The sequence below is a fragment of the Amblyomma maculatum genome, chromosome 6 (genome assembly GCF_055883805.1).
Source record: "Amblyomma maculatum isolate TAMU_Amacu chromosome 6, ASM5588380v1, whole genome shotgun sequence".
Lineage (NCBI taxonomy): Eukaryota > Metazoa > Arthropoda > Arachnida > Ixodida > Ixodidae > Amblyomma > Amblyomma maculatum.
Window position 1 is genome coordinate 6,269,463 of NC_139349.1, and position 27,355 is coordinate 6,296,817.

General features: G+C 48.1%; 1 protein-coding gene across 3 annotated transcripts in view; it reads right to left on the reverse strand.

The window, feature by feature from the left end:
* Positions 1–21,018, reverse strand: part of LOC146184976 (uncharacterized) — a 591,446-nt gene extending 570,428 nt beyond the window's left edge. For all 3 annotated transcript variants that reach the window (XM_084605926.1, XM_084605923.1, XM_084605924.1), the window contains exon 1: positions 20,647–21,018. The gene's annotated coding sequence lies outside the window, so the exon portion shown is untranslated. The remainder of the gene's footprint in view (positions 1–20,646) is intronic.
* Positions 21,019–27,355: the final 6,337 nt, after the last annotated feature.

A 27,355-nucleotide genomic window follows, 5' to 3' on the forward strand; every position in this document is an offset into this window, starting at 1 on the left:
CTTTCCGGATCGATACGCAGCGGAAGGGTAACCTATCCGCTCCAGTTTCGGGGACCGTCACTAAGCCATCTTGGACTCTTTAGCGTCAGAGATAAAGGAAGCTCCTTGAGGGCTTAAACTTTAATAAAGCTCCGCGTTATTCGGCCTCTCAGTTGCATTAAAGGCTGGCGAAAGCATCGCGTTGCGGGTTCCTTCGTGAGCACCGCATTCCGCCTGTGTTATAAATGATATACTTAAACCCTGGCGTGAGCAATCTTGGACAGCTATCCGTCCGAAACCAGCGTTAGTGTGACGCCAACTCGCTTCCTACAGAAGAATGATGTGCGAAAATGAGAAGTCGACAAGAAAGTGCTCACAATTATCCCCCAATTCTGCAGGAATCGCGATTACTGATGTCGCATGGGAAGCAGTCTCACGAACGGGCGTCGTGCATATGCTGGCCACTGCATCATGAATCAGCGTCCCGTGTCACCGCTTTCTATACAGGCTGTACCCGATAACAGCGGACTTTTCTTCTTTTTTTTTTTTCTTCGTGCAGACAGGACAGCCTGCAGCGCAACAGACACTGTAGTAAACTATTCCCCGATCAAATCAAGCTCAATGAATGAAACGGCGAACGTTAACGATACGCAGCTAAAGGAAGCCACGAAACCAAGCCTCCGCTCCAGGGGCGACACGACACGTCGCTCGACTAGTCGCAGATGTGATGCCCTCAAGAGGAGCTTTATTTTGATTCTCTGCGCTCCTCCCACTGACGTCAACAGTCGCCACTCCTGCAGCGCCGGAGGAAGGCCACGCAGTCAGATGCAGACGCCTCGTCGGACAGAGTAGTGTCTGAGCAGCACTGTAATCGCCAGGGGCCATTAGCGCAACGCCCCAGTGGGCGCCGGACAAATCGCGTCTCGTTAGAGCTCATTCGGCCAGCCGTGTGCGAGTCACCATTCGTTCCATCCCAGTGGATACCTTCGCAACGCAAGGTCGACAGCCGGGTCTGCAGCGGTTAGAGTCAGGCCCTGACCAACAGCTAAACTTCTCTTCTTCCTTCCTTGACGCACGACCACCGGCACTGGGAAGGCCGCAAATGCCTCGTAACTGCTTGCGTATAATGTTAAGCACGTGTATACTATCATTCACTGCGGCTACGTATTACAAATATCAATGACCTGAGTACTGTGGACCTGCGAGGTTATGAAGTGTATATATATATATATATATATATATATATATATATATATATATATATATATATATATATATATATATATATATATATATATATATATATATATATATATATATATTGTTACGCCCTGAGGCAATAAACAACGTTATGAAAAAAAAATCCTGCGCAAAAAGCCTATCAACTTATGTACACGGTTCCGACATCTGCACACGCTTCGGTTTATGTCTGAAATGTCGCCCGCTCTTTCTGAACGATACAGAATTACGGTCTGTGAACGTATCATACACGCAGTGACGCCCATGCATGCACGCGGCCCCCAGACGCCTCCTTTCTTTGCACCAAACGGCTGTCGATGACCATAGCTGCAGCGTTTTCTCCACAGGAAAACTGGTACTATAACTTGAGTCCCTTTCGAAAGCATCAGCGTCCGTTTCGGCCAATCAGGTCTCACTGAAAGGGACGCAACATTGACAATGCATGTAAGGTTCTCTATGCTGGTAAACGGGGTCAGCGCCACCTTCGGCGTAATGTGTTCTAGCCATAAACTCTCAAGCCCATTGATGTTTTGGGACGCGAGGCGTCCTCGGAAACGAGCCCTTTCTGGTCGCGTCATTCGGCTGCATGTGGCCCGCAATGGCTCATCGCTGTCGTCCCGCTTTTGAGGCGCTCTGATTGGCTGAGGTGGGGATGACGTCTAGAGGTCTCGACCAATCACAGGGCACTATCGTTTGGCAGGCGCTGCCAACTCGTGCCTCTCCTTTCACATGGGAGGATGATATGAGAATCAGCCTGCCAAGACATTCACGTTATTCCTAGGCTTGGTTAAAGCGGGGCTTTATATGTTGGCTGGTAGTCATACCGATCCAGGACTTTCATCTGGCGCTTCCTCGAACACAGCTCAAACAAAGGCCTTATCGCACTTCCAAAGTGCCACACTAATTTTGCAATGGTTTCTCTCAAAGCGAGAAGCGGTGAGGTCTTCAACCCACGACGGGGCGAGGCCAGTGTGCGACCCGGATATGCACAAAATTGTTGCGAAAAGCAACAAATGGCGAGGAGAGATTGGAGCCACCGACAAATAATGGGTTCTAGACCCCGACCACCACCCGCAATATTACGAAAAAGTCAGATACGAATAAATATTAAAATAAGCTCCTCCCATTGTTGGTACGCAATTCACGCAGCAAGGAGAGAAACGGCTCTTGGAGGATTCCACAAGAACGGGCGGGCGCCTCCTATATGTCAAAGCGCACCACCTAACGCAAGATGGCAGCCTATTTGCATGTACTCGACGTCAATCGAGAGTGGTAAATGGGAGGCAGATCAGCTGACTCGTAAAGTATAAGCGGGTGCACGCCTGCGCTTTTTACGACGTTTCCCCACGCCGTCACGCGGCCGTCGGCAGCGTCAAATAATTGTATCGATCACATCGGGAGGCCTGCAGGCGCGGCTTAGACACGAGCACGGGCACCAGCTGTCCGCTGCTTCCTAGAAGGCGTCGATATAATACTCTGTCGGCGTTTCCTGGAAGACGCTGCCCCGAGACAAGCACGGCGCCCTCCGCACAGGCGTATAAGGATCTGCGTGACGACCGAAAGGGGCGCAATAGCAGCAATACGCTGCTATTTGTGGGCGCAGTGTTAAACCGTCAAAGAAAGAAACCTTAAGTTATTTCATGCCCTTGCTCCAATAATTCGTCTGCCCGTTGAACTTCCCGTTTCTTATTGTGTCCGTTGATGCAGCCCTGTTTTCAACAACTGTAACTTCCCAGTTTCCTCTCGGCTAATGTCATTTCCCTTCGCTAGCAACAAGTCATAGCCGTGGTGGATAGGCCGTTGAATCGACAACATTCACTCGACGAACCACTCGCGACAATGTGGGATGTTAAGAACGCGGTGACAACTGGCTTCACTCTGCTCAAATCAGCCAGTGACCTTTCCCACCTGGCACATAAGCTTGTGACGTAATGCGATGCCTATTACGATGTCTAAGTGATGTATACTGTAGCCAGCCGTATATAACAAGCGTCTGGTCCCTTAAGCACGGACGTTTACAAACTCTAAAACGTCGCGCTCAATTGTTAAGTACCGCGTGCCGGCATATAGCATGGCTCTTATGAAGTGCGGATGTGGGGAAACTGCTATTTGTGTTGTGTCACTGTGGCACGCGCACTGCTGGCAGACGACGGACAAAGACGAGACGACACGGAAACTAAACAGCGTTTATTACCGCCACAGCCGCTGCTCGTTTACCCCCTACCCTCTCGACGAAGGGACACTGACCTATACCGGCTGCGGAAGACTGCGTCACATCGGGAAAATAACCGCGCAAAATTCCCTTGGCAACAAATCGTCTGACGCGTAACAACACGAATTACACATACCGGCCACAGTTACAATTACGGTTTATAAATTTGACTATATAACGACCCAAAACGACTCAGGGTATGAGGTACGCCGTACTAAAGGGCTCCGGTATAATTGCGACCGCGATTCTTAACATGTAAAGTTGTTTGTGTGCTCCGTTATATTTTAGAGTACAGCACGCGAGCGTCTTGCGTTTCGCCTCCATGAAAACCCCGCCGGAATCGAACACATGGAGGTCCCCGGCTCAGAAGTCTGACGCAGGGGGTAAAGCACGGCGAGGAGGTTGTGCTACACTCATGTTGCACCATCATATGGTACTCCCATGGTTGCCTGCACTTAGTGGTCGATTTTGCTAATAAACTTAGCTCATTATTTTCACTTAACTCGTACAAAAGACACTAAAATGCAAATATTAAACATTAGATAGATATATAAAAAAAAAAACATGTTTTAGCATAGCATGTCTTTATAGTTGTAAAATTTGAGTGAATACCGGCTTAATTTCTACAAAGAGTGCTAAAGCTTACAAATGTTGATAAAGGTATCTTCCGATACTTTTGTATCGTTTCGTGTGTTGTACGTTATCGTGTTTTACTACTCGCAGCATGTACTTCGCGAGTCGTTTCCATGTGCGCACTATAGTTGATACTACTTGTGCGCGCGTGGGCCAATCGCGCGAGAAGCTCGCTTCTAGTAGCCGTCGGCAGCTGGCGTCCAAGCGGACATCAGAAACCGCCAAAAAAGCCAACGCTCGCGCTAGAGTCGCTGGGTCGTGCAAGGGCGGGCTTAAGTTATCTTCGCTCGAAATCTAGGGAACGGAACCAACACATACCATCTATCTTCCCGTGACTTTCCGTCAGTTATTTTACCCAATAGGTGCAGTAATTAAGCACGCAGCATGCTGCAGCTCCGCAACACGCAATCTATAAAGCTACCGCTTTCACATGCGCAGAGTTTTAGCATAATATGTGGCCAGCGTGTGCATAACAAGACGCCAAAAGGGAGCAGGCATTTCGCTCCATGCAAGAGAACTGTTTTTTTTTTTTTTTTTTTTCGTTTTAAATCGGCATGTCTCCTCATCTACGTTACCTTCCTGGCTGTATTTCTACAAAGGTTCTCCTGTCTCGCTCAATGGGGCTCTCCACCACCTTGAGCAACCATCGAACTCACACAGTCACCTAAACGAGCCAAACGAACTAGGAAATATTCAACTAGCAATATTGAATTGCGCCACAGCACCGTTCCACGCGCCGCACTGCACGTCCTATAATCCAACGTTGCTACAATCTGCGAGTGATACGAACGCGGCCATCATAGAGTCCACGGTTTTCCAACGCTGTCAGGTTGTTACACCTTAATTCGCGCTAGACTTGGCTCAAAAGTCATGTGGATAAGGATGGCTACCACGCGCGAAGTACCATCACGGCTGCGAGCATGATTAGCAAAAGAGTGAAGAGGATTTACATGGGAGAGCCGCCGCTTTCACTGGTTGTGGTTTATTAACTCTATGGACTTAAGGTTACGTTTCGCACCCGTAAGCTGCGAGTTGCGTGCTTCGGCTTCCGCCAACGTTCTCACGATCACGTTCACTCGTGCCAACGAAGATGGCAGAGAGTAAAAAACGCTTCGCCCAAAACCAGAGGCACACAGACGTCCCGTCCCGCTGCTTTCGCAGAAGTCTCTCTCGGCCAGCGCGAGACGCGTCTGGGAACGCGAGCACGAATCGAACAACGCACGAAGGGCGGGGGGGACAATGGGGTTCCCACACGCCTCAAACGGGAGTCGGTTGCCTGTCACCCTCGCAGAAGCGCCGGCAAAACACCTCGGCACATACCTTTCGACCGCGCAACCCGGAGGCATGCCCAACGGCTTTCTTCTTCGCCGAAGAGAAGAGGGAAAAATCTCCAACGCTGGGAAATCTACTGAGACCAACAGCAACTACTACAGCTGGAAGCATGCACGCACTGTAATTACAAGCCGAGCCCGCCAGAAAACGTTCGCCTTTGCAAAGAGACAGCCCCGCGGTGGAAGAGGAGACAGGTGTCATCACTCCGCCCAAGTACGCGCACGCGTTCCCCGAAAAAGGCGGTAACGGGAAACTGGGCCAGCGGGTATCCCCAGTGCGAGGCTACGGCACAACTGGCCGACCCGCTGCGAACCGAGGCGTCCGAGCCGAACGGAGAAGAGGCTGCAGCCTTTCGTCGTACAGATCACTCAGATAACGTGCTTACGGATTCGGGAATGTGGCATTCCACAACGGGGAATTGGCGGAGGGGCTGCAGAAAGCAGAGGCAAGTACACTGGCGCCAAGCGGAATTTTTTTTTTTCTTTTTTCCGTGCTGGGAGACGGGGCAGCGGGGAACAGAAGTAAAGCTTTTCTTCCTCGTGAAATGTGGTCACCTGTCAACACCACGGCGCGTGATATATGTTCTGCTGCCTGTGTGACAATAAAAAAATAACAAACTAATCTAGCCTACCATACTTTTTAGCTATAGCTACCGGCGGCAGCATTTTTACGGAGGCGAAAAATAAAAGCTATGCTGGGCGATGTCAGAACAAGATCCTCAAGTGGTCGGAACTGTTTTGGAGCCCACCACTACGGTGGAGCTTATAAAATCAGAGAGGCCACTCGAAAACCCTGCGACATGAACCCCGTGTTCAGAATAGTATGTACACGTCCATGGTGTCGATAATGATGGTGTGTCTACCCATGCACGGAGCTTATTGAACAGCTTGGAATGTTTGATGTGGAGGCCTCCGAGTCAATTTAGTCCACCTGACTGAGACCTGCATCATCAAGAACGATGCGAGATGAAATTCGAGGAGTGCCCGACGACGAATACCGGGCTATAGGGCAGTCCAAGTCGGTGTCAGGAGATACGCATCGGAAGTAAAAAAAATAGGGCCATGCGGCGCATACGGCTCAAAGAAAGCATACTGCTACGGATCTCTCCCCTGAGTATGGATCCTCCACGCTCAGAATCAAGCCACCTGGATTTAGCCCGCGAATGGAAAACTAAGCGAGTTGAAGAAGGTTTAGCATAATGAAAGGTGCAAAAGGACCAGGTCGAGGAAAGAAACGCGACGCTCGCGTGTGCGCCTGACACTCTTCGATATGAATGCCGCTTTTAGCAACGGGCTTCGAGGCTAACCGGCTAGAGTACCGTCCCTAAAAAAGATCACAGGTAGAGCCAAGACTGCTAATTGAGAAGAACGAGAGTAGCGCGCTTGTTCTGTCGCTTAAATAACATCTGGCGCGACGCCATCGAGCTTAGGCTTCAGCCATAAGAATGCTTGGCTGCATTCGCTGCTTCCCTCCGTCACTTGACCAGCGGATACAGAGCCAAGCCTTTGAGACACTCCTGTTCGTTCTTTCTCTCCCTCCCGTAATTTTTTTTTTTTTTTCAAAGCACGCCGCAGAACAGCAGCTGCTGGTAGTTGTTAATTGATCGGCAATGTGCAGTGATGTCACGGGCTATAGGTGAAAAAAAAAAAAAAATAGAATAAGAAGAAGAAAAAAAACATGGCATGCTTGTCTAACGAAACTAAACCACTCTATAAGTGGCGTGTTCTTGAACACAATCAAATGAATTAGAGAACGAGACAATAATTAACTCATAACCACCTGAGTAACCTTGAAATCAGGAGGATGACAACAGTAAACCATACCATACCGGACGTGTTCAAAGGCAATGCAGGCTAAGTAGGTGCATCCGGTCACAAGAGTGAGTTGGAAGCAGAGGACGCTGCCAGAGCTCTGGATCCTTGCAGAGTTAGAATTAGGCTCGTATGCTTATACCAGTTACGACCTTTCCGCATTGGAACGCAACTCTACATTGGCATGTGTTGAACCGGACGCTGCCTGGAGAATGAGTTCACGCATCCCGAGGGGCGATCTTCGCCGACATGGGTTCATTACTAATTCTGCGATGTCGACGGCCAACCAGGAGGCCGCAAGAGGACTGAGCGCGACGCGGCGAGGGCAAAAACAAAAACAATAATAAATTAGACATGCGGGGCCACCAGGCCTTCTGGGCATCGCACTCCATTTCTCCGAAAGAAGAGCCGCCACAACGCACGACAGCCGATCAGGCCGTCACAGTGACGCTCCCCGCCCTTCTCAGGAGTCTATTCGGGGCTTCGGCAGGAAGAACGTCGTCACGGCGGCTGCAACGAGTTGCTTCTGGTCCCCATAGGCTCCGTTTATCCGAAATAATGCGCCCACGAGGGTGGTTACGAGGAGTTCTTGCCCACACGTTTCCCAGTAACAAATGTGGCAATAATAAGAGAAGATATAAAAGTCAAATTCTATATCGTCGTCGAGAGTAGGCCTGCGCATAAGACGCACTGCACGGAACGCGAAGCAGGAGCGCCCGTGAGGCCAACGTTGACCCGCCGGGGTGACGCAGTGGTTACGCGACAAATACACTACATGGGCTAAAACCCTCTGTGTGTGTGTGTATGTGTGTGATGTTCTATATATGTAAAATCTGATAATAAATTAGGCAATAAAGAAAAAAAAGGGGGGGTGGCGCAGTGGTTACGGCGCTCGACTACTGTTCCCAAGGACGCGGGATCGAATCCCGGCCTCGGCGGCCGCTTTTAAATGGAGGCGAACAGCAAGGCACCCGTGTGCTGTGCGATGTCAGTGCACGTTAAAGAACCCCAGGTGGTCGAAATTGCCGGAGTCCTTCACTACAGCGTCCCTCATAGCCCGAGTTGCTTTGGGACGTTAAACCCCACAAACCAACCAACTTCTTGTTTTCCTCTCACTCTTCAGCCTTTAAAATCAACTATAGACAAACGTCTCGGATAAATGCTGATTTTTTTTTTTTTTTTTTTATTGACAGCCTCATTTACGTTTGGCATAGGGCTTAAGTTGCTCTGCCATTGGACAAGCGCGCGACTTTCTTTTTTTTTTTTTCCTTCTCTGAATTTGTTTTTCGTCCGTTTAGATCCGAAGACCGCAAAAGGAAATGGACGGTAAGTATAATCAGCAGAAGAGCTGCCTATGTCGCTGCGCAAGGTGGCCCAATTCTATATTTGTTCGTTTGAAAACCTTCCACGACGTTTTCTCTAGACACGACACGGGCCTTAAGAAACAGTGACCGGCGTCAAAGCTGAAGCAGGCTCGGATTCCGCAGCAGTTGTCATGAGGCCGTCTGGGAGCTGACGCTCTAAGGAGGTTGGATGCCGACGTACACGATCAAAGTACTATAGCCGTTTCTGAAAACAATACCGTTAGTCTCATGCCATATATATATATATATATATACACACACTGTAATTTTTTTTTTTATAAATACAGAAATTTTCTGGCAGCTGCATTGCCACAAATTTTCTGTGATACAGCGTTTTATATATATTTTTTTTTTCTGTCGAAGTGAAAGGAATGATGCAGATATATATATATTTTTTACTCGTCTTTCATTTCACACGTTTTTCTGTCGGTAAGGAGAACCAAATTGCGTTAAGCGCCAGTTTCTTCAATGAACACCATATTTAAGGCGAAATCCTAGCTAGCTCCATCTCACGAATATCTCTCGGCGCTAGTAATACTCGATGGCACCCATAAACGTGACCGCGCAACATTTGTCCAGCTACCGAAAAGAGGCAAGTGGAAAAATGCATAACAGATATCACTGCAGCAGCCCAACCAACAATGAACCTCAATGTGGCGCCGCTAGTTATCTTCTTTCGAATCGAAATCGTTACGCAGCCGATCGTCGGACAGCGCCTTTGGCGTTGTCATACCATTTCGCTTTCTATTCAGCATTTATCTACTATTCAAGTAAAAATCAGTTTGCGGTAGAAAATATATCGAAATGTTAGCCTTCCAATCAAGGTTTAGGCTGCAAAACAGAAAATTACGGGGTTTTTTTTTTTCTTTTTTTGGTAAACGTATTTTGGTCAATGAAGTAGAACAACGTATTTCAGTCAATGAAGTAGAACAGATATTCTCTGTATAAGGGACCGATTTTTTTTTTTTTACACAAGCAGCGAAGCAGGCAAGGAAACAGCGTTGCAGTGGCAACCGTCAGGCCGGCAACATATAGTGATCACCACTGCCTTCCTTCACCACCAGAAACTCACTGTCGGGCTTGTTTGTGACGTTCAGTGGAACAAAACTGAAAGAGTGAATAAAGGCAGGGCCACAGCCCGGAGCCGAGAGCAAGCGTTATACACTGCCTCCATTTTTGCCGCTGTGCCCTTTTGGGGGTTGTTTTTGCACAAAATGAATTGCACGGCTACATTTTGAGTGTTCGCTCATATTTTTTTTTTTTTTTTTTGAAGGTGTACCCATGGCAAGGTCAATCTACTCCTGCTGTACACATGTTCGCATCTTGTCCACCTGCGCGCAGGAACGTCGTGAAATGGGCCAACAGCTATGGATACAATACACCTACTGGCTTTAGTGGGAGCACCTCAATGGCTTAAGTTCAACGCAACTGACTGATGGAGGAACTTTCTGGAATTTACAAGCGTAGAAGAAAGCCTCGAATACTATAGATGGGTGTCTTCTGCAATAGCAACGAGAGGGTATACATATAGGATAACGATATACCCTACTGTAATTCATGCAATGATTTATAGTTCAGGCGTACGGTGAATCAAGGTGAAAGATTCCTTTTTTTTTTTTTTTTCCCCACCTCCAGCTAAGGCATCGCTAACACGTATAACAAACCATTCGAGCAAGAAACGGAGAGAAAAGAGCGGAAAGGCGGAAGGCTAAGTTAACCAGGGCGACGCCCGATTCAGTATACCCTACACAAAGGAAGGGGAATAAATATTACAGACAACTACGAGATCAACAATTCCCCTGTTCCGCCCCGCCGGGCTGGCGCAGTGGTTACGGCACTCGACCACTGTTCCCAAGGACGCGGGATCGAATCCCGGCCTCGGCGGCCGCTTTTCGATGGAGGCGAAAAGCAAGGTGCCCGTGTGCTGTGCGATTTCAGTGCACGTTAAAGAACCCCAGGTGGTCGAAATTTACGGAGTCCTCCACTACGGCGTCTCTCATAGCCTGAGTCGCTTTGGGACGTTAAACCCCACAAACCAAACCAATTCCCCTGTTCCTTCACTTCACACCGATGTGAAATAGATAATTCCCAAGCCCGGTCCCAGCCCACAACGCAAGATCGATAGTTTACTCTTAGTGTGTAGGACAAGCACGACAGCCGGGCGTTGTGTTACTCGCACACGGGCGCTGCACTGAAGCGTCTGATGTCAGAATAATAATATAATAATAATCGGTTCACAGGAAAGTAAAGGCGCAATATCTATCACACTTGTTTCTGTGGACACCTGAACCGCGCCGTAAGGGAAGGTGGGAGTGAAAGTGGAAAGAGAGAAAAGGGAGCCGTAGTGAAGGGCTACGGAGTAATTCCTAGTGATCTTTTACCGTGCGCGGACATCGCGCAGCCCACAGCCATCTCCGTTTCGCCTCCATCGAAACGCAGCCGCCGGCGGTGAGTCGAATTTCGAGTATCAAATAATAATAATTTGTTCACAGGAAGGGAAAGGCGCAGTATCTGTCACACTTACTATGTGGACACCTGAACCGCGCCGTAAGGGAAGGGTGGAAGGTGGGAGTGAAGGTTGAAAGAGAGAAAGGGGAGCCGTAGTGGAGGGTAACGTTACTAGGATCTGGTAACGTTGGTGGAGTGCTTCGGAGTAATTTCGACCACCTGGTGATCTTTAACGTGCACTGACATCGCACAGCACACGGACGCCACTTCGTTTCGCCTCCACAGTCGAGTTTCATTATAATGAGTTGGCTCTACGCTTTGCGAATAAAGTTGCGCCCCATCCTTTTGCGATTCTAGTAACGTTGCTTTCGCGAAGAAGAGTCGGAGGCGCCCTTGAAAGACGACGACTGTTTGCTGACCTCGACTCGCATAATACAGGCCGCAGGTGGGACAAGCAAGCACGCATCAGCCGCCGGTTGTTCGACGGGCACTCACGCACACAGGCGCACAGGAGGGACGCGTCCAAGTGCGCACACCACGCATTTATTTCTCCTCCGGCGACGTCATGCGCGCCAATGTGGCGCATAGGTGCGAACGTACACTACGCAGGAATTCGCCGCGCTCTGGAGAGGAAGGAGCTGGTAAGGAGAAAAACGAGGGGAAAAAAAAAGCAAAGGGCAGCGGTAATAAGTCAGTCTCGTAAGCACACAGAAAAAGAAGACGAAAAGAAAATATGACCAAAGCGTGCATTCGATTCGCAAACCGGCGCGCCACGCAGCGACAAGGTAAAAAGAGATGGAGCGAAAACAAAGCGTCGCCAAGGAAAAGAAAAAACAAAACGAAAGAGGAGGAAAGAAAGTACGACGGCGACGGAGCCCGTACATTCCAGTCTTTCTTTTCCTCCGGCACGCGTGCTATTCAGAAGCCGGGAGCTGCTGCTGCCTCACGACGGTGTCCCGGCCGCGCTGATGCACACGCTGGATGCTGCGGAAATCTCCCCATTTGCATAGGGCCGCGCTCGGTCGGTGCGCGCACGCATGTTGTGCTCCTACTACGCGTCGTCGGCGACGACGTGGAAGGAACGGAACGCGTCGCCCGGCACAGAAAAGCGATAGCATTGCGTGCGCAAGCAGTTCGCGGTCCGAACACGGTTTGCAAAGAAGTCATCTCCGCGACGCTCGACCGGCACTCGAGAAAGAAAAACAGACGCAGCGCGGGATGGAAGTTGAACGCGCGGCCACGTGGCGAAAACACGGCTCCGCGTCCATCCCCTATCGCGACATTGAATGGCCTCTTTTGTTGTCGCGGCCGCGCAATGTATACTGCTATTCATAAGTTCCGGCAATCCGTATTTTCGTCTATGAAACGGATGTGACGATGACAAATAAACGCTGGTAGTCTCAACTGCCGTTAGCAGCTGCGAAATACACATAGGGAACCTCCGTGCTATCTTCTTCGAACCAGCCAGGTATCATTCTGCTGAAACAATGTTCGAGGAATTGCTTTTTTCCTACCGTGTTCAAAAATGTCCTTGTCATGACCTGTACGAGGGCTCTTACATAACTTTGGAATAGACTCGCTATCTTGGTGGCCCAGGCCGCCTAATTTACCTTTCTATGGGGATGAACAACTTCTGGAACGGAGCGTATATGCGTTTAGTTCTAGCAGTTGCTCCACGCAGCTACTCGAATTGCGTTACAGTAAGCTGTAAGTAGGTTTGCCCTATGTCGGGAATACATCCGACCTTCCCCCCTTCCTCAGTTCATCCCCCCCCCCCCTCGTAACTCCCCGCGCAGGACACAAAATTACCGTGGGCCCCTCCATAAAAAGATCTAGGCTACGTGCACGCCCTATGTACTAATTTAGATCGATGAATGATCGATTGGTAATAACCACATGCTTGCCGCGACACCATGAGGTTCAGCCAAGCCCATGCGGGGCAAATTTAATCAAGTCCTCACGCAAAGGACGAAACTTTCTCGTTTGTTTTTATCCGTTGTTTTTTTGATCGATCAACTCGCAGTATGTACCAAGGGCAATCGTCATAAGTTTACCGACTATACTAGCTAGAGAGTGCCAGTGTGCTCAACAATCGGGTGCTGTATCAGCTTTCCTGATACGTTTCAATGCGATTCAGTTACAGAACGCCCCAATCACACACTGCAATCTCGGCGACGTCGTAGAGTCGATGAAAACATGCGATCTCAAGCTCCTCTACATTAATTTCAAGTCATATCCGCTTTTCCCTCACACACCCCATGAAAACGTGAGGCAGCGCTTCGAGGTACGCGAGGATAGATGCCGCCCGCGAAGCGTTTCCACATTGCGGAGATTGCTTATCGCGTCGCGACCTGTCCACGCAACGCACGATAAGCGCCATCGACAAGTGCTTGTCTGCACGGTAAATATTATCTAATAAATGTTTTTCACCACCACCACCCGCTCCTCCATCGCGGCGCTATCTGAAGCGCAGCGCCTGTAACGTTTCTCCGAGCAACGATAGTGGCGTCGCTGCCTCAGAAGGGAGCGGTTCCCGTTATTCCGGCTGATGAAGACCGAACCACATCGCTGCGGCAGACTGGATGCCGCAACCGGCCGCGTGTCTCGAGCGGCACGTATTTCAGGTCAAAAATAAAACTGGCGATCCAATAGGATAAAAATTACGAGGGACTTTAGCGACTAAAGTTGTGAAAGGCGAAAGCCTGATTGCCGCAATCTGCTACGCAACTAGTACTATTTAGTAATTAGTAATTAGGCAGGGAATTATTTATTACGTAAACATTTTTAGTTAGTTAACGCATTACTTAATTAGTTATCAACTGGCAATTAATTAATTAATTAATTAGTAATCGATCATTGATTTACATATGGCCCTATAAGGCACGCATTTGCGCATACTGTAGTGGTGCTCTGTGACTGGTCGAGGCCTCTATGACGTCATCCCACCTCGGGCAATCAGAACGCCGTCAAAGCGGGACACATTTTTGTCCACGAAAGCATGAGCCATTAAAGGCTTTCGCTTTAAAAATCAGAAGGGTTCAACGCTGCTGAACCGAATATGGAGTGAAATCATTAGCTGCGGGTGACCGAGCGTTCTTCGTCTTCTTCGCGGCTGTTCAAGGTCATTCGTGACTGCGGCCACGGACCACGCGACGGGCCGAAACCTGGCTATAGTATAGCATCCGCAATAAAAATCAGACCTGAGGACCTATGTATATGACAACCGAATCCACTCGACTACGGACACCGGTGGATCCACTAAAACCGTTTGATATTTTGCAGCAGAAGCTTATTATAACGGCTGATGATATCAGGGCGAAGACAACGGCAATCACTAACGCCCACCTCGCTTTACCACTTCCCATCCAAAACGAAGAATGGGCTTGTCGTTTTTCTGAAATGAATATACTATTCATATGTCCAAACTGCGCTTTCGGCTACGCGGAAGGCCGCATGAATTCCAAATGAGTTCCGAGCACTTACTGGGGTCCTCCTTATAATATATCACTTCAGCTGAGTCGAAAAATGGCCATACCGGGGCCGGGCCCCGAGCCCGCAACACTCCGTTTGCATCAGGCGGAACTCAACGCTACATGAGCGACCGCAACGGGTCAGTGCAGTGTCGCGCACCCCGTTTGCCTGCAACGTGGCTTAATAATAATATGACATGCAGAGACACCTCTCTGCCAAAAAAAAGCGCGGCCTCTTTCAGCGATCTTATTCTGCTCGGCTCAGGAACCAACTATACTTCTCAATTTCTGTGTCATCTTCCCTCAGTCTGCCAGAGCGACTAAGATTTAGCGACTGAGATTTCAGCATTATATGTATTACCGCCACACCCAGACTCAATTTCCGGTTCTTAAGGCAGTAATATCACCAGCCCACCTCCATCAGTCAGCTCTCTCTCTCTCTCTGTGTTTGTAGTGTTATCGATCCCATCATGTTTCCTATCCATCACCTCGCTACGTTCCCTTCACATTTGTAGCCTTCTTGTTCGTCTCCAAATTAAGCATCCCTTCAGCGTCAGCATTTCTTCCGCATCGGCGATATATCGCGAAGTGCTGCTCATAAATTGGGAGTGATCGCCAAATGCCCTCCGTTAAATTCATTTTATAGCCCTTGTTTATCTTGTGATCCATCAGCCGTGACAAGTCGCACTTGGTCTCGATAGATGTGCCCCCTAAATGCTACACGTTTTCAGGTATAAGGCTGTTGCTCTTTGCGGCTTTGATTCTTATTAAATTCTATGCATATCGCTGCACTTCGTCCGTCCTCAGTGTTATCTGTCCAGAGGAAGACTCGGCAAAATAAGAGGTATGCTCCTTACTCACATTGAATGCGGACATGTCAGTCCAATCACTCAAACAAGCGAGTGGGTATGTAAGAAAAGAGCTACGTAAAGAGCAGTTCGGTGGGATGGGTTTTCTTTTTTTTTTCTTCTGCGTACGTGATTTCAAGATATACTGCGAATGCATGCAGCTATACCCTGTTTGCCAGCCAAATGCCAAAATGGCCGCCGATGCTACAGTCCAGCTCGTGAGTATAACGTCGAAGCGATGTGTTCACGTCATAACCATAACCATGTGAAAACTTTCGCGGTGTATACATGGCTACGGCGCAGGCGCACTTTGTACTTATTTCCACATCTTCAATAATATACTCCGGCCGCCATAACCGCGATCAAAGAAGCGAATAGACGGGCGAGCAGAGCGCTAGATAAAATAAGTTAAATTGGTTCACAGGAAGGGAAAGACGCAGTAACTGTCACACTTGCTCTGTGGACACCCGAACCGCGCCGTAAGGGAAGGGAGGGAGGTGGGAATGAAAGGGGAAAGAGAGAAAGAGGAGCCGTAGTGGAGGGCTACGGAGTAATTTCGACCACCTGGGGATCTTTAACGTGCGCTGACATCGCACAGCACACGGACGCCACTTCGTTTCGCCTCCATCGAAACGCAAGCGCTAGATGACAAATCAATTTCTCCACAGCTAGCGCTGTCCCTCTTAAGCGAAATAATAAATAGCCTCATCTCGGCCCTAGCTTCAAGATACCGGTAGCATAACCAATGAACGTAAGAAATGTGCAGAGCTTCAACAAGTGGCGCTGAAGTGCCCGACCCAGGCATGCAGAGTCCGAATCATTACTTAAGCAAACTGGCGGAGCGCCTGGCTTCGCGAGACAGATACGGTTGCGACTCGCGAGACGCTGGCGCACGAAGTTCCTCTACAGCAGCTGTGCGATAAGCCAAAAGGCGTTTCGCTCGTGCCTACATATATTCCGCCCCGAGAATCCTGCTCCTCTCCTGGCGATCGTTCCCCGTTACTCAATACATGTCGTTGTCACGAACGCGAAGTAGCGCTGTTTTATTTCTATTTTTGTTTTTTCCTGCTAAGTGCAAATGAAGGGTGGCATAAGACCGCTTCGCGCGTTCCCCGTTGACCAAACTGAAGACCTCCGCTTTTGCCGTCGCTGGCATTTTGTGCGTCGATAGTGAAAGGCCCATCAGGCTGTGCGTCAGAGTTCCACTCTAAGGAGGCGATCACAATTCAACTCGGCCCTGTCCGGACAAGAAAGGCACGCGGCAGGGCTTGCCGCGTATGACGAAATATACGCAGCCGGTGTTATTTAACCAGACGGTGCAGATTCACTATAATCCATAGAGATCAGCGGAAACTACACGATGTGCGCACCTACTTCGCGATCATGAGGGCACCAGTTTCACCACGGCGCATGCGGATGTGACGTCTTTGTCGAGCTCGAAGGGATCGTGGAAACAAAAAGTTTTAACAAAATAACTAACGCTCAATTTGTATTCGCCATAAGGAAAGCAAATGTGAATGAGACGCTTCGAGGAGGCAACGTAGCGTAGCTGCGCCTAACCTGCCCAAGCAGCAACACCAAACGTGGCATCGCGTCCGTCCAGTACGGGGCATCGCACTTCCCGGGATTGTGTTTTAAGAAGCCACTTGCCTCATGCAGACGCGTATCCGCTCGGCGAACCGCCCACGCTCCGCTGATTTTCGAATTGCAACATCAAGTCTGGTATATCGTCCGGCCTGCTATGTAAACAGCGATCCCCTCGAGGTTCCGCTTCGACGGAGCTCGGCAGATTCCGTCTTCTCCGCGTTCAGCATGTCTGACTGAAATCGAAGAGGAGAATGTAACACTGCGCTTCGGAGAAAAATTCTCCGAAGCTGCGCATGCATGCGGGAGGCAAGAGATTTGATTGTTGTTGCTAAGGCCTGATTAAGTACATTTGCAATCAACCTGATACGTCATAGGCATAAACACAGTTTCCACTCGGAGGCAGCGAATAATTAAACACTGAAGAGAAAAAAAAAAGTGAATGGAAACTAAGTGAATGGAAACTAAGTGAACGAACGCTGCTAATCCCTGACACATCCAAACAGGAAACCATGAAGCGAGAATGCAAGCAGCCTTCTGGATCTTTCCATGCTGCCTGTTGCTGACATTTTAAGATCGTATCTATTTATCGACGATGACAACACAACGCCGACAGGCTATGTACTGTGTATTGCTGGGGAGCCGGTGGATACATATACGTCGTGTGGAAGTCGTGACCACTACCAAGTCACGAGTCATTGTGCACTTCAGGTTTGCAAAAACGGCCGAGGCTGCGGAAGAAGGCGTGCAAAATGCGGCATGAGTCCTGCTTGCTTGTGCTGTTAACTACATAGCTGTTAAAAGAAGCAACAATGACCTTAACAAAGGGGCCCGCTAGTCAGGGCTATATGTAGAAACCTCACCTTTTCTTACGGATGACAAAAATGCATGCGAAGAGCGACAGCGTAGATTAGCCGTGCACGGCCTCTAAAATCGAGCATCAAGGCGAGATTGTTAAGCTTGCATAAGCTTTGTCGCTTAGTGCAGTCTTAGCTAGGGGCCATTCGAATGGACCTCGTAGCGCCACTGAACCCTTAATTCCTCGCATTTCGCTACATGGTTGCACGCAGCGTCGGTGTGGGCCCTGGTTTTCGAGCAGTCGTCGGAGAAAAACACTACGAGAGGGTCTAACCTAATATCGTGCCAACCATCCGAAAAGAAATCGAAAAAATCATGACATATATTCTATTCGGTTCGAATAGTTTCCAAAAGTGCACTATCTGATTCGTTCGATTGTAATTGAATATGTGAATATTCGGTTTCCCGTCTGAAATTATCGAATATTAGCCCACCGCTACAGCAGAACCATTTGGTGCCCCATTTGCCAAAACACATTCTAGCAGTTTGGCACACTCAGTCGTGGCATTTCTTCCCCAGCACTTTGCCTTCACCCGTAAAGGCCTTGTCCTCTACTGGACGAACTCGTTTATATTTGAAAATGGACTGACTGAGACCGTTATCCGTAGCGGCACGGACGGAGGCACACTTTTTTTTTTTTTTTTAGGTGCCTCTCAACTTTCCACTTTCAACCGTCCCGAACGCCGTGCGGCTCCCTTCCCGTGCTCTGTGGTGTAAGGAGAGTTTTTCATTCATTATTCAACGTACCGCTGTCTCCAGTCCCATTACAGGCATCCCGTTTCCATGCGTGTTCTGAGTCAAGAGAACGCGCCTCTCCATTTCCTTCGCGTGTTTTCGCATCTAGACTTTGTCTCACTCAATGAAAACCTTTTTGTGAGATACAGATATTTCCTCCAACCCATTAGCTATACCTTAACTGCGGCAACGATAGCAAGACAAGCGCTTGCATATTACAGGAAAAAAAAAAAAAAAAAAAAAAAAAAAAAAAGGTCACAAACATACGAATGCTCAATAAAACGGATGTTCCTTTAAAAGAGTCGTATTAAACTACACAGTTGTGTACGACCCGTGTCTGGAGTCAAGGTGGTCTGGAGTCAGATGCCCGTTTTTCTCGGAGATGAGAGCACAATGTTGAAAATTTTGAGTGAGACATATGAAGCTTTATCGAAACGCCTTCTAAAGAGCCCTTCTCAATCCCCATTCAATTATGCACTCTTCCTAAAACTCATTAGACCCCCCCCCCCCCCCCCCCCTACCTGCACACGCTTATCATTTTCGATTATACCTTCAGTGTTACGTGTGCCAAGATAAAATACGAATGACATATTACTATCATCGTCACGGGTGCTAGAGAGGTGCTGTTTAGTCTACGGTAGAGAACACCGACAAGTGCTATGTCACATCTCTCACAGTGAGAAACCTGGCGACTGTGATTGTTTGTGGCAAACAAAAGCGATATTCAAGCTTTGGTATCATCATAACAACACGGAATTAGAATTCAAATGCGTCCCCTCATGGCTTCTACGTAAAAAGCAACTAATAGCCGAATTAACTTTCCCAGGGAAAAAAATGAACAAAGATTGAACGAATCTCGGAGTGCGAAAGCTAAAAAAATAATGAATCTTGCACGATTCCTTCACTTTTACAACGCACAGCAAAAAGGAAGAGAGAATACGTGAAATATAGTGTAAGAGAGAATAGCCAGAAGGGGGCAAACTGTAAAACTGGATGATATGCAGCCACAGACGCAGCAGGAAACACAACACAAACCGCAGGCGATAAGAAATGAGGTGAGGAGTCAGTTTCGCGACTTTCAAAGAGAGAATCCAGTGCGAAAGGGGCACCAGCGAGATAGCCGCCGAAAGAGAGCGGTCACTCTCCGTCATTAATCAGTCGACAAGCGCGGCCTTCAAAGAGACTGAGGGAGACCGCGCTCTAGAACACACACACACACAGAGCAAGATCATCAGCAGTTTCAAACAACTCTGAATTCTCCGACTACGCACCGCACAGATGAACAGATAAGCGAGCTAATTTGCAATCGGCCATGCCCTAACGCTGCACCGCCAATCGGGGCGCCTTGAACTTCGCTGAGAACAGCTGTGGCGAGCAGCTGGCGTCGTCCGCAGTGGGTCGCGCACTAGCGAAAGGAAAGTCGGTAACGGCAGAACACGTACCGCCGTGCGCACCCGCAGAGTTTTCGTAAGTCACGCTGTCATTCTAGGCCGTAATTCTGCACGCTGAATTTGATCGCACTTCAGGAAAGCCGCGAATACTAAGGAAAAAGGAGCAACGGGAACCTCGACTGGCTTTTTATTGCCCACCTAGTAGCAGTGAAGACGTATCGGCAGTGTACGCGACCTTCCGCACGCAGAACCGAAAGATGAAGCAAACAGGGAGGAGCAGGAACACCACGCATATCTGTGGATTGTTAGGCGCTCAAGGGATTGCGACGTCACGTTTGATTGCAGCAAAAATCTCCATGAGCTGCTAGACCAGGGCATCCAGGAGCTACAATAGTCATCTGAGCCACCGCTTAGGCGAGGAGAAGGCGCGAAACAGCTAAAATGACATGCAGTCCTGTCGCTTTCTACCCGTGTCGGCGCATTGACGCGGCTTCAACCCAATCCCGCCGGTAGCATTTACTTGGGACACATAAGGCTTGCCGCTAACGGCCACACCCGGTGCATTACTATGAGAATAAAGGATCGAGCAGCACGACATGTTCAACAGGGATAAAGCATGGATGTACCATGTAGAACTAGGGGCGATTTTCACGGTGCGGCATCGAGAGCCTCTTGCGCATTTGTCACAGCAAAAAAGCGGCTCGCGGCGTCGTGCTGTTGACACAAATGTTTTTCCACTTACCTTAATTGGGCATCCAAACCGTTGATATGAGCTATTCCGTAAAAAAGTGGCCACCTAGTACAGGCGGAGTCGTAGGAGCGGCGAAGAAAACTGTAGGACGCGAGGTTCTGCGGTGAGCACAGGCACGGGCGGTTCGGAATATCCGGGCGCTTCGGCGGCGCTATTTCTGCCGGAACACAGCGGCACTGGGAACAGAAACACACACGCACACTCATGCAAGGCAGCACCAAATGCATTAACTGTAGACTGAGCCAAAAATCATGTAGAAAGCACTTCAAAAGCACACTGAAAAAATATCCTACGCGCGGGCGAGCCACACAAACAAGGAACACATGCGGCCGACCGACTCTGGCCTCCTCCGACAAAAAGCGAGCGGGAGAGGAGAACGGAGAAGGAAAACCTCTCGCAGCGTACCGCGATTTCTCGACGCAGCTCTCGCGCGCCATGACGGTGCGCGTCGTCTGCTAGAATAAGCCAAACGTGTGGCGCAAGACAGTTCGCGAAATCAGAGCCTTCAGGACCGAGTTCACTGATTTATCATCTGTAAGCTGCACTGAAGCAAAATTTAGACCTAGTGATCTTATTCCTGGATCCGATAGCCCTTTGTCCACTCTCAGAATGCACCCGATCGGTTGCAAACATTTTGGCTTCGGCTGCACTGGCTAGCGCTGGCTTCATGGAGGCTGGCTCTTAGCCGACGGGAAGCGCTTGGCGCCAAATATAAAACATAAAGAGTAGCTTCGCATTTTTCTGCGGCGCCTGCGCTAGCAACCTAACTCATTTTAAGTGCAAGCTGATGCAACAGCGCTGTCGGTGGCTTATTGAGCAGGTTTTCAGTGTAGACCCTGTGGTATTTTGTTTTTGAATGGACAGTGGGGAAGAAGGAACGGCGTTTTCTTGGTATGCATATTGCCCTGGTGAAAACTTAAAAAAAAAGAAAAGAAAAGAAAATATTACAAGTTAAATAGACAAATCATTCAAAAATCCTACCACTACCCGAAACTGAGTTTCAGAGCGAGTAAAGTCTAGCAGTGATGTCCCAAACGATCGTTTATAACGCTGCGGTTAATTAAAGACAAATTCGACCAAAGTGACCTCGCACTGTCATCACAGGGAGATCCTCTCTGTTCTCCCTTTGTACAAAGCCGCACGTCACGAAAGAGTGGCGCCGTGTCCACCAGTCCTCTGTCCAGAAGCGCATGCAAAGCAACTGACATTCGCGTGACGGAAAGCCTCTCGCGGTAGGGCGCTTAAACGAAAGCCCCTTATCGCGTTCTCTTATGTTTATTATATTCCTAATACCGGAGGAGGTACGCGATTATACCGCGCAGGGGCGCCCCAAGTGGCGGCCGAGGGGCAGTAAATCAAAACAGCGACGTCAGCCCGCTCGGTCGGCAGCGGAGGCAGAGGCCGGCATAGGCCCCGCGGCAAGGTCGGCTGCTATACTTGCTACGGCGGAGCCGACCACTTTCGCTGAAGCTCCTCGCTGCAGGTTAGTTGCGAAAGTGAAGTACTTCTACCTCCTCGCGGAGAGCGCTGCTTCTTGGTGGCGAATGCTGCACCGAGATTTCGCCTCTAGTGCAAAATGGGACAATAAAATTTAGGACGGGATGCGAAAAAGAATTCTTGAGAAAGAGGAAGATATAAGCCGATTAACTGAAGTACGGTCAGCACTCACGAAGTCGGATAAATATTAAATGCTACCTATTATAGGCAGAATCGCTGACAGTTTACAGAAACAGACCTGAGACGTTTTCCCATCCCCAACATTTGGGTGCATAGTTTCATTATTCTGGCCATAATTGGTGTGTCGTATCGCATCTTCAACTCCCTCGCTGCTGTTTTCTGCTCCCACGCCACTTTCATAGCATTGCGAAAACAAGCGCTGTCGACGGAGATTATATAAGTCGCTGTGTGTTCACCACTCTAAAAGAAATATGTCCTGAAAAGCGATGGCGTCCAAAGCACGACAATGTTTACGATCGCAACTAGGTAGCAGCACATTCTATCACGTGCCAAGACTCGCTTCCGCCCTATAGATGAGTACCAGTATACATATATACCTTCCTCTTAGGAGACACTGGCTGTATTCATCACTTAAGAGTACTTGAGGAATGCCCTTCATGCCGATATGTTGTTAATTTAGTTACTTTACTTATCCCCTCGCACTTATCGCTAACTGTACCCAAAGGTGTCTGAATACTTCCCTAAGCAAGCGGTGAACAGCACTGCAAAGATCGTGTCTTCTTGCCTAAATCTTTTCCTTGCGATGATATCATTACTTTCAGTACAGAGGAGTATGGTTACTGTGCAGACACTATATTTATTTATTTATTTATTTATTTATTTATTTATTTATTTATTTATTTATTTATTTATTTATTTATTTATTCATTTATTTATTTATTTATTTATTTATTTATTAGACACTGTCAATTGCCTCTTGGCAGTCAGAGCAGGAGCGCACACACTAATCTTAAAAACAGTGAGAGTTGCATTTCAACAAAGGCAAAGAAACAAAACATGTGACTGACGATGAGACATTGAAGAATATATACATGCATTCAACAAAGAAAGAAAGAAAAATAGAGTTCGAAAAGCGCCTATACGGTGAATTAAAAAGAATATCGTTACAATAAAAAACTATATATATATATATATATATATATATATATATATAGTTTGTTATCATAACATTTCTTTTCGGGTACAACACCGCCGCCTACGAAAGTACTCATAAGACGCCGTTTTTCATAATGTATGGCCGAGACCCAGACATGCCGTAAGAGGCATTTGAGGAGTGTGTGCGTGTGTGTGTGTGTGTGTGTGGGGGGGGGGGGGGTTGCAAGCAGAGGTGGGCATTTGACCTCAAAAAGTGCAACCTCATCTCAACCTCAATAAAAATTTCCTGACCTCACTCAACCTCAACCTCACGCTTTGAGGTTGAGGTTTGACCAGGTGACCTCACCTCAATTTTTCTGATGCCACCACCGACCTCACTCAACCTCACCTCAAACTCAAGCTGTGAGTTTGAGGTCGGTCACTCGACCTAAAAAAAAGAAAAAAGAAAAAAAAAGAAAAGGTTTTTCACTTGAGAACACTAACTATACAACGTCATGGCACAAGTCCTGTGCGGTGACACGCCATAATGACGACATAAAGTTTAAACAACATTGAATATGATGAGGCTTACTTGTAAAGTAAAAAATTTGAAATGAAAATTTGCGAGCGGGGCTACTGATTCATAGCAGGTTGACCTAATACCGGCCGTATAATTGGTCAGTTTCAACTCTTCGAAATTTATTTTTATTTGTTTTGATATGGTGACTTTTGACCTGATTCCCGCTGTAATGCTTGTGTGTCCTTGGCGCTGCTGGATGCGAACCCCTGAAGGTCTGTAGTGAAACGTCGCACATATCTGTGACCGTCAAATAGTGTTTCCTCATAACAAGCAAGTAATAATTTCTTGGTGAAGACATTTTCCTGCGAATTGATATCGAATCGGATGACAAAATCACAAGCAATCTAATGTTTCTTCAATGTTACGTCTCTGTTACAAAAAAAAAATGTAGATCGACCATTTACGTATATATGGAAGCTGTAGTACCATAACATTCTTTTATCAAATTGACTTCTGACGTGGGACGTATCACAAGAGGCGGACAGAACAAAATGTTGCCATATGCAGAGATGCTTAGTTACGAAAAGGTAAAGCATGCTTGACTTTTGACATTGCGCTACTTTCGATAATCCTGACCAGTGGGTTGTGCTGTATAGAACAAACGCCGCGACAAATTATTGGAAAGATTACCCTCCCTTCTACTTATAATAACTAACGGTGAATTTGCAGCCCCAAAACATTGCTTTCATCATTGATGTAAGTTAAAGAAATAATGCGTTGGATTAGGGATAATTCGCACATTACCTTGAGATGCCGAGTGAAGCTGAAAAGCTGGTTTCCTTGTCCCCACAGTTTCTTGTCGCAGTGAATGCATTCCAAGTTTACAGTGTTTTTCGTTTCTTTTGCGTGGCTATTGTAACGGAAATGGCCTTCGATGTCTTTGTCAATTCGACAACTGCGCGCGCACACATCATCGTCGGTATATTTAGATTTTTTCGCTATATCTGCCATAACCGAAACCATGTCATGCACCCTCGACGCCGAACGCAACAATGCGATAGACCTCCAAGAAGAGCAGACCTCAGCTGGAAAGGGCGGAAACTTCCGTCATAAATTACAGCAAGTCGCCGATCACGGCATGGCTGCGTGTCTTCGCTTGAAAAAGACGGCCACCGTAAATGGCGAAGAACACAGCATGTCGTTTAGATGCTGCCTTCTTTTTTTTTTCTTTTTTTTTGTCGATTTCGGGCGGCTCATCGACGCCGTTTGGGGGCGACTTCCAAGCAGACGTTCCAGGAACGATTGGTGTCGATGAGAACAGGGGTTTGAGACACCAGCTTCTAGTCGCGATGAGAGAACCACGCCCACTGGGAGAATGAAGCGCGAACACTTAACCCATGCTACGGGAGTTGTTTCGTTTTTCTTCGACTGCAAAATATCCGTCAAGAGAGGAAGACTAGCGGGTGGTGAGCAGAGTGGCAACGCGTCTACACGGAGGAAGAGCAGAGTTTGAACACTGACGTGTCCCTCCTGCGAAACGATGAGATGCCTGCATGCTCGACAAGCGACAGAAGTCCGTGCAGCCGCCGCGGTGTTCCTAGAAGCGAGAAGGGCGTCTTTATATTTCTTTAGACCAACAGGAATACGCCAGTCGGAGGTATAGCGCACAACCAAAAGCCAAGGAAGCAAAAAAAAAAAAAAGGAAAAGAATGTTGCGAGAGGAAGAATCTGAGAATTGTCTCTTCTGATTTTTTTTGTCTTTTTTTTTCTTAGGCGGGGGGGGGGGGGGGGAGGGTGACGATTGGCCGCACCGCAGAAAAGCGGCCGGTTGTGAGTAAACGCGGGTGCACAAACGCGAGAGGGGGCACTGGTAAGTGACCACACAAAACAAAAATAAGAAGTGAGGAAAAATAGGGGTGGTGCAAGTGTACTGAAAAACTAAAGAGAAGAGACGCAGATCTTCACTCGCGCATTCACACGCTCGAGCACCGCGCACACATCTCGCTCTCTCGCCCACACTGCCACTGTCCTTGTAACTCTCGGCCCCGTTGACAGAAACGCACTTAAAAATACCTAAAACTCACAAACTCCCAGAGGCGCGCGTATGTGCAGTGGCTTACTTTCCAAGAAATGCCGATAGGTTCCCGGGTCCGCGCTTTGTCCGCTAGTTGAGATCGGACACCGGCTGCGGAGCCGAAAGAGCAGAAGCCAGCTTACGAACAAAAGGCGCGCCCGCCACTTTGGCTGCAAGCTGTAAAACGGAGAGGAGGCCCTTGATAAACAAACATGTAAATGAAAAAGGCGCAAGCTCACGTAGGGTATGAGAAAGGAATGACTCCAAGCAGTCGTCAGTCACCTGTCTGTTCTTCAATGATTCTTCGAGAAGGGCGCATTAAATTTACCTCTTTATGTAAGGGATAATTTAATGTCTAGTGAATAATAATAATAATAATAATAATAATAATAATAATAATAATAATAATAATAATAATAATAATAATAATAATAATAATAATAATAATAATAATAATAAAAGAGTGGATTGCACTGATACAACTACGATCTACCGTCCTATTGCTTTCTTTCGTTTTAACTCGTACCATATACCATAGCAAAACCAGATTTTATTTACTAAAATACAGTCTTTGTGGGGTGACTTCTCGTCAAGCCATTTATCTCTCGTCTCTTCTGCATCCTTGTTCTTTCCATATGCCTCTCTGCAACCTCCTCTCTCGTGCCATCCTCCCCAAGCAATTCCTTGGTTTCTGGATCTTGCGCTTCCCTCTTTTCTACTATTGTAGCTTTTTTTTTTTTTCCGAGAAGCCGACACACCCACGTAGGTCTGGAAACCCTTCGAGTTTGGGCAGACTTTCTTTACTTCCCAAACTCGCTCGGAATGGTGGCGGGATCTTGTTTCACCTTCTTTCGAATCTGCAGCCGTCGTCCGACCCCACTCGTTTGCCGCGCTGCACTTTACGCCCCCCCCTCCTTTTTTTTTCGTGTCGAATGCAGACGCACAGACGCAAACTGTTCGTTACGTGCGCGTTGGTAGTCGAAAGAGTGTACACGACAGGCATTATGAAAGGTGTTTTGCCGGCTATTTTATCGCTGTGGGACACAATAATTTCGACCTCAAAAGCCGACCTCACTAAGTTACGACCTCACTCAACCTCAAACTCACGCATGAGGTTGAGGTCTCATTTGCTGACCTCACTCAAAAATATTTCAGGTGTTGCCGACCTCACCTCAACCTCACCTCACTCCGTGAGGTTGAGGCCATTTTGAGGTTGAGATTGACCTCATGAGGTCGAAACCTCATGAGGTTGCCCACCTCTGGTTGCAAGTACTCTATCATGGACGATTATCGGGCAGAGCTGGCGTCGCGACTGCAGCTATATCGCTAAAATGGGAGGGCCCTTACCACATCGTGGAAAAACTAGGCACCGCAACATTTTGTGTTCGGAGCTGTGAGGGAAGGCACCCAACTTTCACCGTGCATGCGGACAAGCGCTACCAAGAAGTTCAGTTCAGTTCAATCGTTCAGTCGTGTCCGACTCTTCGTGACCCTATAGACCATGTCACGCTACG